The sequence below is a fragment of the Canis lupus genome, chromosome 14 (assembly GCF_003254725.2).
Source record: "Canis lupus dingo isolate Sandy chromosome 14, ASM325472v2, whole genome shotgun sequence".
NCBI lineage: Eukaryota > Metazoa > Chordata > Mammalia > Carnivora > Canidae > Canis > Canis lupus.
Genome location: NC_064256.1, coordinates 39,859,143 through 39,871,733, shown reverse-complemented (window position 1 = coordinate 39,871,733; position 12,591 = coordinate 39,859,143). Strand labels below are relative to the sequence as shown.

Here is a 12,591-nt window from a genome sequence, read left to right as displayed (position 1 = left end):
GAACTCTATTTTACCAACTTATTGATATTTTAAAAATTTTGCATTAAACATTATCTTAGAGCATGTTTTTAAGATCCTAGAAGTATAAAGTGAAGTTTTAAAAACATACCACTAAGAGCAGTGTACATATTTTATTTCAAAATTCTCCCTCAGCATTTTAAATAAGCATCCTTAGTGATGTGGATGCATGCTTCAGTTTGAAAAGCACCATCTTATGATGCCTTGCTCAAAGTCTAGTGAAAAAGACAAACTTATGGATATATGATTTTAGCCTAATATTGTAGGTGATGCCACATGAATGTTTCTCTTCCTGGCCAGTCTCTCCACATATGGCTGTTAACAGTTATTCTGCTCTGAAGCTAAGGATCAGAAAGAGGATTAAACATGTGGTGTGCTTGTATTTTCAGACACTAGAAAAATAATGCTATACATCAACTCTTCAAACGCTGAAGTTTTAATGTGTGTTCTTCGGTAATTTACTCTATTACATAGATAACACTGCTTTCTAATTCTTTCAGTTACCGGGGTATACATTATTACCAGTTCATACTAAAGAGGAGACTTGGGCATTTTGTCATTCTCAGTAACATGTCATTCTGTGTATGTTTTGTTTATGTGAAGTAAGCATATGCTTAAACTTCATGTAAGCTAGAATTATTCTGGCACTGAGTTAGAACTTTTAGAAGCAGTTGCTGATTTGTTTTGTGTTAAGGTGATCTTCATCCAGACATATGTCCCTGTAAAGCTATAATACTTTATAAATTTTTGGGTAAATTTATAAGTAAGAGTATCTCAACATTACTCCCAGCTTGGCTGATTGTTAGGGGTATTGCTCTGAATTAGTAACATAAAAGAGTGTTGTTGGTTTCTTGCAGGGGTCATATCTTGTGTTTGGGATTTAATATTTACCAAAAGTTTGACCAAGACAAATAGTATTTTGGAAGGATTATGTGAAAAATGTGCAAGGTGTCTATTCCTGTAGGTATTCTATGGTCTTATCCTTGAGTTTAACAAAGCTATTGGGAGCTATATACTTGGGCTACTGGGTTTTGTGCTCTGTAGAATTACTTTTAGTAAATTTTGTTTTGGCATTGTGCTGTTGGCTTGACATGAGTGATGTTATACAAAGCAGCCCTGTGAACTTACTGTAACAATGTTATTGAGGACATTGAGAACACATGGGAAAGATTTCTTTCTCATTTCAGTACCAGGAATCAGGAATAGTTGTATATTCCTCCTTGAGCAATCAATGATCTATATTTATCTTATGGGTAATGAATCCTATAATTCATTATTTCTTGCCTCATGCTGGTTGTTATAAGGCTTATAACTGAGTTTTTGGCCCATTCCCACTAAGTGTAAATGACTTTGTAGTTCCAACTTGTTTTGTGTTCTACCCTGACTCCTAGTTGTGCCTTGATTTAGTACCTTTATTTTTTAAAATTTGAAATAATGTCATTTATGGAAGAGTTTCAAGCGTAGTACAGATAATTCCTATTATACTCATCATGTAGATTTTCTTAAGTAATTAACTTACAAGGGAAAACCTGTAAGGCTAACAGGAGATTTTTCAAAAGAAACTTTAACATTTAACATTTTTTACATTTGGGTATTTGTTTTCTCTATATATACACACAATTTTCTCCTACTTGTTTTAATTTCCATGCCAAATGTACCTGTACAAATGCCTATAAGATGCTTTTTGGTTGAGAGGGGGGAGAATGAAGCTGTGTATTACTAAATGAACAATAATAATAATAGATAAGAATGTGTATAATTTCACACCTATATTGAAAAAGGAGACCCATGGAAATACCTATTTCAAATAGAAGGGAGATAAATTGTGTGTATGTGGCGGTGGGGGGTAGTGGGAGAGAAAGGAAGGAAAGACAAGAGAACACTCGTGTGTTTCAAGAGGATACTTTAGAGGGGAGGGGCAAGCTGGCGGAAGAGTAGGGTCCCCAAATCACCTGTCTCCACCAAATTACCTAGAAAACCTTCAAATTATCCTGAAAATCTATCAATTCGGCCTGAGATTTAAAGAGAGACCAGCTGGAATGCAACAGTGAGAAGAGTTCGCGCTTCTATCAAGGTAGGAAGACGGGGAAAAAGAAATAAAGAAACAAAGGCCTCCAAGGGGGAGGGGCCCCGCGAGGAGCCGGGCTGAGGCCGGGGCGAGTGTCCCCAGGACAGGAGAGCCCCGTCCCGGAGGAGCAGGAGCTGCACCGACCTTCCCGGGTGGAAAGGGGCTCGCAGGGAGCTGGAGCAGGTCCCAGGAGGGCGGGGATGCCCTCGGGTTCCCTGAGACAGTAACAGAGCAACTGCGTGCCCAGGAGAGTGCGCCGAGCTCCCTAAGGGCTGCAGCGCGCACGGTGGGACCCGGCGGGACCCGGAGCAGCTCGGAGGGGCTCGGGCGGCGGCTCCGCGGAGGGGGCTGCGGGGCCCCGGGAGCAGCTCGGAGGGGCTCGGGCAGAGGAAGAGGCTCCGTGCGGAGGGGGCTGCGCGGTTCCAGGAGCAGCTCGTGGGGGCTCGGGCGGCGGCTCCGCGGAGGGGGTTGCGCGGCCCGGGAGCGCGAATCCACCAGCGCAGGCTCCGGAGCACAGGGCGCCGGGACACAGCCCAGGATCCCGCCTCCCCCGGGACAGGCAGAGGCCGGGAGGGCCCAGGACAGCGAGGACGCTCCTGCCCCAGCTGAGCAGATCAGCGGCCCCGCCCCGGAGCCTCCAGGCCCTGCAGACGGAGTTCCTGCCGGAGCTGAATCCAGGTTTCCAGAGCTGCCCCGCCACTGGGGCTGTTCCTCCTGCGGCCTCACGGGGTAAACAACCCCCACTGAGCCCTGCACCAGGCAGGGGCACAGCAGCTCCCCCAACTGCTAACACCTGAAAATCAGCACAACAGGCCCCTCCCCCAGAACACCAGCTAGACTGACTGACAACTTCCAGGGGAAGCCAAGGGACTTAAAGTACACAGAATCAGAAGATACTCCCCGGTGGTTCTTTTTTTTTGTTTGTTTTATTTTGTTTTGTTTTGCTTTTTGATTTGTTTCCTTCCCCCACCCCCCTTTTTTTTCTTTCTTTTTCTTTCTCTTTTTCTTCTTTTTTTTTTTCTTCCCTTTTTTTTTTTCTCTTTCTCTTTTCTTTCCTTCTTTCTCTCCTCTCTTTTTCTCTTTTTTCCCAATACAACTTGCTTTTGGCCACTCTGCACTGAGCAAAATGACTAGAAGGAAAACCTCACCTCAAAAGAAAGAATCAGAAACAGTCCTCTCTCCCACAGAGTTACAAAATCTGGATTACAATTCAATGTCAGAAAGCCAATTCAGAAGCACTATTATACAGCTACTGGTGGCTCTAGAAAAAAGTATAAAGGACTCAAGAGACTTCATGACTGCAGAATTTAGAGCTAATCAGGCAGAAATTAAAAATCAATTGAATGAGATGCAATCCAAACTAGAAGTCCTAACAACGAGGGTTAACGAGGTGGAAGAACGAGTGAGTGACATAGAAGACAAGTTGATAGCAAAGAGGGAAACTGAGGAAAAAAGAGACAAACAATTAAAAGACCATGAAGATAGATTAAGGGAAATAAACGACAGCCTGAGAAAGAAAAACCTACGTTTAATTGGGGTTCCCGAGGGCGCCGAAAGGGACAGAGGGCCAGAATATGTATTTGAACAAATTCTAGCTGAAAACTAGAAGGGAAACAGGCATTCAGATCCAGGAAATAGAGAGATCCCCCCCTAAAATCAATAAAAACCGTTCAACACCTCGACATTTAATAGTGAAGCTTGCAAATTCCAAAGATAAAGAGAAGATCCTTAAAGCAGCAAGAGACAAGAAATCCCTGACTTTTATGGGGAGGAGTATTAGGGTAACAGCAGACCTCTCCACAGAGACCTGGCAGGCCAGAAAGGGCTGGCAGGATATATTCAGGGTCCTAAATGAGAAGAACATGCAACCAAGAATCCTTTATCCAGCAAGGCTCTCATTCAAATGGAAGGAGAGATAAAGAGCTTCCAAGACAGGCAGCAACTAAAAGAATATGTGACCTCCAAAACAGCTCTGCAAGAAATTTTAAGGGGGACTCTTAAAATTCCCCTTTAAGAAGAAGTTCAATGGAACAGTCCACAAAAACAAGGACTGAATAGATATCATGATGACACTAAACTCATATCTCTCAATAGTAACTCTGAATGTGAATGGGCTTAATGACCCCATCAAAAGGCGCAGGGTTTCAGACTGGATAAAAAAGCAGGACCCATCTATTTGCTGTCTACAAGAGACTCATTTTAGACAGAAGGACACCTACAGCCTGAAAATAAAAGGTTGGAGAACCATTTACCATTCGAATGGTCCTCAAAAGAAAGCAGGGGTAGCCATCCTTATATCAGATAAACTAAAATTTACCCCAAAGACTGTAGTGAGAGATGAAGAGGGACACTATATCATACTTAAAGGATCTATTCAACAAGAGGACTTAACAATCCTCAATATATATGCCCCGAATGTGGGAGCTGCCAAATATATAAATCAATTATTAACCAAAGTGAAGAAATACTTAGATAATAATACACTTATACTTGGTGACTTCAATCTAGCTCTTTCTATACTCGATAGGTCTTCTAAGCACAACATCTCCAAAGAAACGAGAGCTTTAAATGATACACTGGACCAGATGGATTTCACAGATATCTACAGAACTTTACATCCAAACTCAACTGAATACACATTCTTCTCAAGCGCACATGGAACTTTCTCCAGAATAGACCACATATTGGGTCACAAATCGGGTCTGAACCGATACCAAAAGATTGGGATCGTCCCCTGCATATTCTCAGACCATAATGCCTTGAAATTAGAACTAAATCACAACAAGAAGTTTGGAAGGACCTCAAACACGTGGAGGTTAAGGACCATCCTGCTAAAAGATAAAAGGGTCAACCAGGAAATTAAGGAAGAATTAAAAAGATTCATGGAAACTAATGAGAATGAAGATACAACCATTCAAAATCTTTGGGATGCAGCAAAAGCAGTCCTAAGGGGGAAATACATCGCAATACAAGCATCCATTCAAAAACTGGAAAGAACTCAAATACAAAAGCTAACCTTACACATAAAGGAGCTAGAGAAAAAACAGCAAATAGATCCTACACCCAAGAGAAGAAGGGAGTTAATAAAGATTCGAGCAGAACTCAACGAAATCGAGACCAGAAGAACTGTGGAACAGATCAACAGAACCAGGAGTTGGTTCTTTGAAAGAATTAATAAGATAGATAAACCATTAGCCAGCCTTATTAAAAAGAAGAGAGAGAAGACTCAAATCAAGAGGATACTTTAGCACTTTGGCAGAAGAGGTAAAATGCCAAAGGCTTTTTTTTTTTTTTAAGATTTTATTTATTTATTCATGAGAGAGGCAGAGACATAGGTAGAGACATAGAGGGAGAGGCAGGCTCCCTGAGGGGAGCTCAATGAGGTACTCAACCCCTGGACCCCAGCATCAAAACCTGAGCCAAAGGCAGATGCTCAACCACTGAGCCACCCAGGAGCCCCCCCAAAAGGCTTTTGGATTTACATAAAAATTAGAGAATTAGTTTCTTAAATAGAAATAAGTAATAAATACTGAGACAGGAGGAGTGTTTGGAAATGTATTTACTTTAGTAATCAAGTGCATTTTGGTGATCAGGTAATCAGAGTGCATCCGTAAGTAGAGTCTTAATTCAGAATAACTTCATATTTGATAGTTTTCATACTAGTATATTTTTTATATGAGCAGTCATCTGATTTATAACAAGATGTAACAATATTTAAAATGTTACAAAATATCAATTTCAAAACAACATAAAAATGAGTATATTTAACCATAAATTAAACTCATGACAGAGCAAACGGGTAAGAAGAATAATTCATACTATAACATACTGCTAACATGAGCTGGCAACAGAGAAAGTTAGTAAAAGAAGGCAGAGAAAATCTATCTTTTAGGAATTAGAACCAAGGGGCTTCATAATCAATTGGCATCTGCTCAATATTGTACCTATGGTTAGAAATGTACATTATGGGAACCCCAGGGATATTCTGGATCCTTTGTTTAGGGTCCCAGTCAACTGTGGCCATAATGTAACACTTGTGCTGAGTTACTCTGTACGAAGCAGTCATCTGCATGGGTTCCTTTGTGTGTGCATAGCAATTGTTCAAATCTTGGATTCTTGGCCATCACTCAATACTTTTGCCCCAGTTTCTCAATTTCAGCCATTACACAATTATATACAAGGGATACACTTGGTATACAGACAGTCCATCACTGACTGTACTAAGTCTAGTTTGGCTTTAATGGAAAAATTGATAAAGTTGATATCTACCAGGATGTGGTAAGGTGGGCCCAGCTGTGTGTAATATTGGAAGAATAAGCAGGAAGGATGTTGGGGGGACTTCCCTTTCCTTGAGTATACTGGGATCTTTCTTTTCTTTCTTTTTAGATTTTAATCTATCCTTCTCTTTAAGCCTCTGATCTTGGAGACTAAGCATTTGCTTCATGTTCACATACTCTCTTCCTGTCTTTTGCTTCCCCATGTTTATGCCACATTCTTGTTTCTTCCCTCATACTAGAATTTTTCATTTATTTTAATCACCCCTCAGTGATATTCTTTTGGGAGATGGAAATAAAATGACAATTGTTTATATATGTGTTCTCTTTCTTCAAGGTGAAACAAAATCATATGTCATATTGTATGATTTGGAAGACATTCAAAAAAAAAAAGGAAGACACTCTAACTCTGCATACTCTGCATTTCAGAGTTACGATATGATCTTCTATCATTAAGGTTCTAAATTTTTGTACACAAAAATAGGAAAAAAATAAACGAATAAAAATGAACTCAACATTGCAAGTTAGAAAAATGTTCATTTTCTGAAAATAATTGTAAAAATTTTTTATTTAAACCTCACAACATAAAACAGGTTGCAAAAAAGAAAATCATCCTACAATCTATGGGAAAATAAAACATAGTTGAATGGAAAAGAGCTAAAGCTTTCAGTCTAAATTATATTCATTTATTTTTGTGTAATTTATTAGAAGAATCTTCAGGCAAAAAGAGCCTCCTTTTCCTTCCATATATGTTTTCCCTTTAATAATTTGTTCCATGTTTGTGTATGTATATGTGTGTGTAAACCAAAATGGAAGTCTTTTAAAAGACATGTTTAGGAAGCAAAATTGACTTCTCTAAAATCTTGTAGAAAGTGAAACAAACATCCTAGAATTTTAAATTTTAAATTAAATATTTTAAATCTATCATTCTACTGTTAAGGAATTAATTTTAAATGTGATTACTCTAATGCCATAGAGTAGTGATTCAATACTGTTGTCTTTTAGTTTCTGTAGATGGCATTCATTTATTTCATCGACAATAGTACGTAGCGTTTTGAGAAAGGGTTTTGTTGTACAGACCTAGGGTTTCTGCTTTTACCACTTACAGTGTGTGACCTTGACATGCCATTGGTGACATGCGACTAATAATTGCCTGCCTCTTGGGGCTGTGTGAGAGGGAAATGAGGTGATGACTTGTATCATGTTTAACTCATGGTAAAGGCTTAATAAATGTTAGCTTTTGGAATTATTATTACCTTACCAAACAGTGCTAATATTTGTTTATATATATTTGTTATTTAAATTATGATGCTTTTAAAAAAGAATGTCAGGAACTTACAGTCCTGGGATGTGAAAAGGTTGTTTTTGATACAGAGGTAGTACAGGTATGGAAGGAGGAAGATCCATTATTAGTTATTCATTAAATTGTATACATAAGTTATTTGACTTCTATTTTAAAATGTTTTCAACAAATTTTCAATAGGTTGAATTTATTTTTCCTGGCTTTCTATCTTAGGTAATATTTAGAAAAGAGTCTGGCACATAATAAATAGTAGTACATATTTATTTAATAAATGAATTAAAATAAATGAATAATTTAATAAATAAATTAATTAAGTAGTAAATATTTATTTAATAAATTTATTTAATAAATGAATTAATAAATAATTAAAAGAGTGTTCCTTTTCATTTATACCAATCTTTACTAAGTACAGTATCATCAAATATTTTTTTCATGCATCAGATTTTTTTTTTTGCCAAGTATCTATAGTTGGAAAGGAATTTGCATTGTTAAAAGGTATTTGGCTTTCAAATTTTATTACAGTTGTTTATTTTTTTCAGCTTTCTTGTTTTCGTGTGTATAGAACCCTGGCTTGGCCAATTTGAATTGCCACAGTAATAATAAGAACTAACATTTCTTAATCTTAAATCCTATCCTACTAAATCTTCACAGTAAGATTTAGGATCTGAAAAGTAAAGTTAATGAAAGTAAGTAACTTGCTTATATTACAGAGCTTGTAGTCAAGCTACAATTTGAATCAAGACCCAGGGTTTTAACCACAATTCTGAAATGCAAAATCAGATTGGGGACAACTTTTTGTGTTAAAGATGAGCATTAAATTAAAATTTAGTTCATAATGGTATATGTTTTATATTATTTAGAATGTGAAAATTGTGATGTATTTAGAATTTTACTTTTAACTGAAATAGAAAGTATTTCCATTTTAAGCTTGTATCTCATTTTCTCAAAGTATTTGTGTATCAGAGACTGTTTTGAAAAAATTTTTTTTCCTGAATTTAATTCTTTTCTTGCAACAGAGAAGATGATTAAGATATAGGCAGACACACACACACACACACACACACACACATGACCAGTAGCCAACTGGTCTGTATAAGAGGGATGCAGTGGGCACAACAATAGCTCCCCAAAGAAGTCCTTCTTATCCTTGGAGCCTGTGAATATGTTGTTACCTGGCAAGAGGGAATTAAAGTTGCAGGTGGAATAAGGTTGCCAACCAGCTCACCTTAAAATAAGGAGATTATCCAAGTGGGCCCAATGTAAGGGTTCCTAAGAATCCTTAGGAAGGAGACAAAAGAATCAGAACCAGAGAGGACATTGTGAGAAATATTCAACTGGCCATTGCTGGCTTTGAAGATGGAAGGGAGGGCAATAGTATTCAGTGAAGTAGGTGAGACTTTAAGAGCTAGAAAGGCAAAGAAATAGATTCTTCCCTAGAGCATCCAGAAGGAACACAGCCCTGCTGACATCCTGACTTTAGTCCAGGGAGATGCTTTTTGGACTTTAGACTTCCGAAACTATGAGGTGATAAATTTGCATTGTTTTAAGCCACTAAAACAAAACAAACCAACAAACAAAAACAATATGGGCAGAGACAGAGTAGCTGAGAAGTTACTCTTTATAGGAGATAAAATTTGATTTAAACTCTTCCTGTGTAATTTGGAATGCATGGCTGGCTCAGTCCCTTGAGCGTGTGACTCTTGATCTTGTAGTCATAAGTTCAAGCCCCATGTTGGGTATAGAGATCACTTAAAAGACTAAAAAATAAAAAACCAATCCTATGAAATAGTTACTGTCTCTATTTAAAATAAATAAAATCTTTCTGTTAAATTTAATGATATATTATTTAAAAACAGCCTTTACCAAAATATAAAAGCATAAAGATTGTCCATATGAATACTATATGAAATAGACTTGTTTGTAGAATGAAATTTTATATTGAACCTGATTTTTAAATTACTGATTCAATATATTGATATGCTTTCATTCTTATAAATAGTTGAGGGAGTCTTAGAAGAGTTTCTACAAATTAATAACTCTGGAATTTTTAGATAAAACATTTTTAAATTTCATTAGAAATAATTTTAATATATTATAAAAATGGGTACCTCATGATCTAAAAAATTAGTCCAAAGAATCAGAAATTTTCATTAGAAATAATTTTAATATGTTATAAAAATGGGTACCTCATGATCTAAAAAATTAGTCCAAAGAATCAGAAATCTTAAAGAGATTTTCTTTACATCTAATTGTTTTTAAAGATTTTATTTATTTATTCGTGAGAGATACAGGCAGAGGCAGAGGCAGGCTTCTTGCAGGGAGCCGGATATGAGACTCGATCCTGGAACTCTGGGATCATGCCCTGAGTCAAAGGCAGACCCTCAATCACTTAGCCACCCAGGTGTCCCCTTTACATCTAATTTTATGAGCTAGGGGCAGCATTCCTGTATTAAAAATTTATCTAAAAAAGCAGTCTCTAGATATGTACTTAGGTAGTTCAAATTCTGATTTGTACTCTAAAGTAAAAGAAATAGTTTTAAGTGAATGGAAAGGATAATATAATTCTATGGATAATATAATCCACATACTTTGATCTATGGCTTTTTGACATTATTTTAGTGGGCATTGATGAACACACTTGATTTCAGATTTTTTTAAAGATTTTATTTATTTATTCATGAGAGACACAGAGAGAGAGAGAGAGGCAGAGACACAGGCAGAGGGAGAGGCAGGCTCTATGCAGGGAGCCCGACACGGGACTCGATCCTGGGTCTCTAGGATCACACCCCAGGATGCAGGCAGCACCAAACCGCTGCACCACCAGGGCTGCCTGATTTCAGAGTTTTCTTAATTCTGATTCTTAGTTGTTCCCTTAATTAGTCTATGATTGCCACTTGAATTTTACATATTTTGGTAGATTTCCAAGAAAATTAATAGCAGCCACAATTATATATGTATATGTTTTTTGATATAAAATAGAAGCTTTTGATTGGACTCAACAGAATCATACATCTTTTGGGTCATATTCATGAAGCTTCTCCTGCATGCATATAGCTGTTACCTTCTTTGGTTTCAGATAAACCTATTGAAGACAAAAATGGTAGAACTCTCATGAGGCTATTGGAATTTCCATTTCAAGAAGTAAGAGTTAATAAAGGCAAACACAAATTAGTCTAATGGGTATTCAGTTTTTGCTTGGTGGCTTTCAGAGTGACTTGCCACTTTACAAAGGGGCAAAGAGACTAACAGATGGTAAACCTGTGAGTTGCAACCTCTGCTTTTGCCCCTCAGTGTCATCACATGAGTCACAGTCTTTAAGGCTTTGTCCCCAAGGCTTAATTCCCCTAGGAATTCTCTGGTCCTATTAATAGGAAGCTGACTGTTGTTGTGTCTAAGCATAATATTAGCCTATTTTCCTTTTTTTTTTTTTTTTTTTTTTTAAAGGAAATGTCATATTAGCCTTAGAGATCACGGGTACTAACATGTTCATTGGTCAGCCTTTTCTGAAAAGAGTAATAATGGGAAGTGAGAAAATAAGCTCTGTGAAAGGAGTATGCTAAGCTAACATAATTAACAATCTTTTAGTTATTGTAGTGATTATTTTCTTAAAGGTTATTATTGTTTGATTTGAATTCAAATTGAATACATAATAATTCTCTTTTTGCCACTAAAAACACTGATAAAAGATGATTTGGAATTCCAAATTTTCCATGTGGAGGGGAGATTTATTAGGATATGAAAAATATTTAATTTACATGTTTCTTTCACAGATATTCCAGACCAAGATTCTAGCTAGGAATAAACCTTTGAAAGGACAGAAAATTTTTTGCTAAGTCTAAAGAAAATTGTTAGTTGCTGTACAAAAAATATGTTGTGTACAGTTTCCACATTTGAGATCTTTGAAAATTGAATCCATCTTGGACCTTAGCCATTTGTTACTGAAAGTACAAGAAAAACATTAATGTGGATATGTTTCATGGAGTCCTAGGATTGGGAGGGCTTTAGAGATAATATAATCTAATTTTTTCATGTTTTAGATGAGGAAATTGATACCCAGTGAGGCTTAGTGACCTAAGGAAGGTCACAGATTTGCAGTGCTGAGATGTCTTCACAGACCTCTGTAACCTATACCATGCATCTTAACGTCAGTATCAGTGTAAAACTCAGTCTCTAGGTATCTGCTATAGCACAAAACCATTTTATTTAATATTTATATCCAAGTTAAGTTTAGGTTTCTTGCCCTTGCTAGGACACAGTCTTTGTTTTGTTTTGTTTTAGTTGCCAGATATACTAGTGAATTTTTGTACTTAAAATTTTTTAGAATAAGAAAAAAGTGTCAGAAGCTCTGTGTCTTTATTATATATTCTCTAGAAACAGAGAAAATGGCATCTAACTTTGTGCAAATGTTAAGTAAAATGTAATTAAATTGTATTTGTGGAATAATGAGTTCTGAGCCAGTAATAGCTCTGGGAACTGAAGCTCATTTATAGACTGTTTCCTAAAGCTAAGTACTCAATGTACCCTTCAGACAGCAGAAATGTCTGCAAGATACCGGACATCATCTGGAAAGATACAGGAAACAAAACAGAAAGCATTTTCTACCTTTATACAAAATTACAATGCATGAAACATTACCCCTGAAAATAGACTTTTGTTTTGATGACCACTTCTTTAAGAAAAATGAACTTGAACTAGAAAAGTTATTCTAGACAATAAAATAACCACTGAGTTGGTCAAGTAGGAGAGGGTATTGCCAGCATGAAATGAGAAAATGATTAGTATTCTTAGAAAATTGAAGCCAATAGTGTTTTTTTATGTGTATATATTTTTTTTATTGGAGTTCAATTTGCCAACATACAGTATAACACCCAGTGCTCATCCTGTCAGGTGCTCCCCTCAGTGCCCATCACCCAGTCACCCCATCCCCC

The 12,591-nt window shown here is 37.0% G+C and overlaps 1 protein-coding gene and 1 pseudogene across 3 annotated transcripts in view; one reads left to right on the top strand and one right to left on the bottom strand.

The window, feature by feature from the left end:
- Window positions 1–12,591, top strand: part of SKAP2 (src kinase associated phosphoprotein 2) — a 178,023-nt gene that overhangs the window by 89,908 nt on the left and 75,524 nt on the right. The gene's annotated exons all lie outside the window — the stretch shown is intronic.
- Window positions 5,982–6,566, bottom strand: LOC112670620 (rRNA-processing protein FCF1 homolog; annotated as a pseudogene).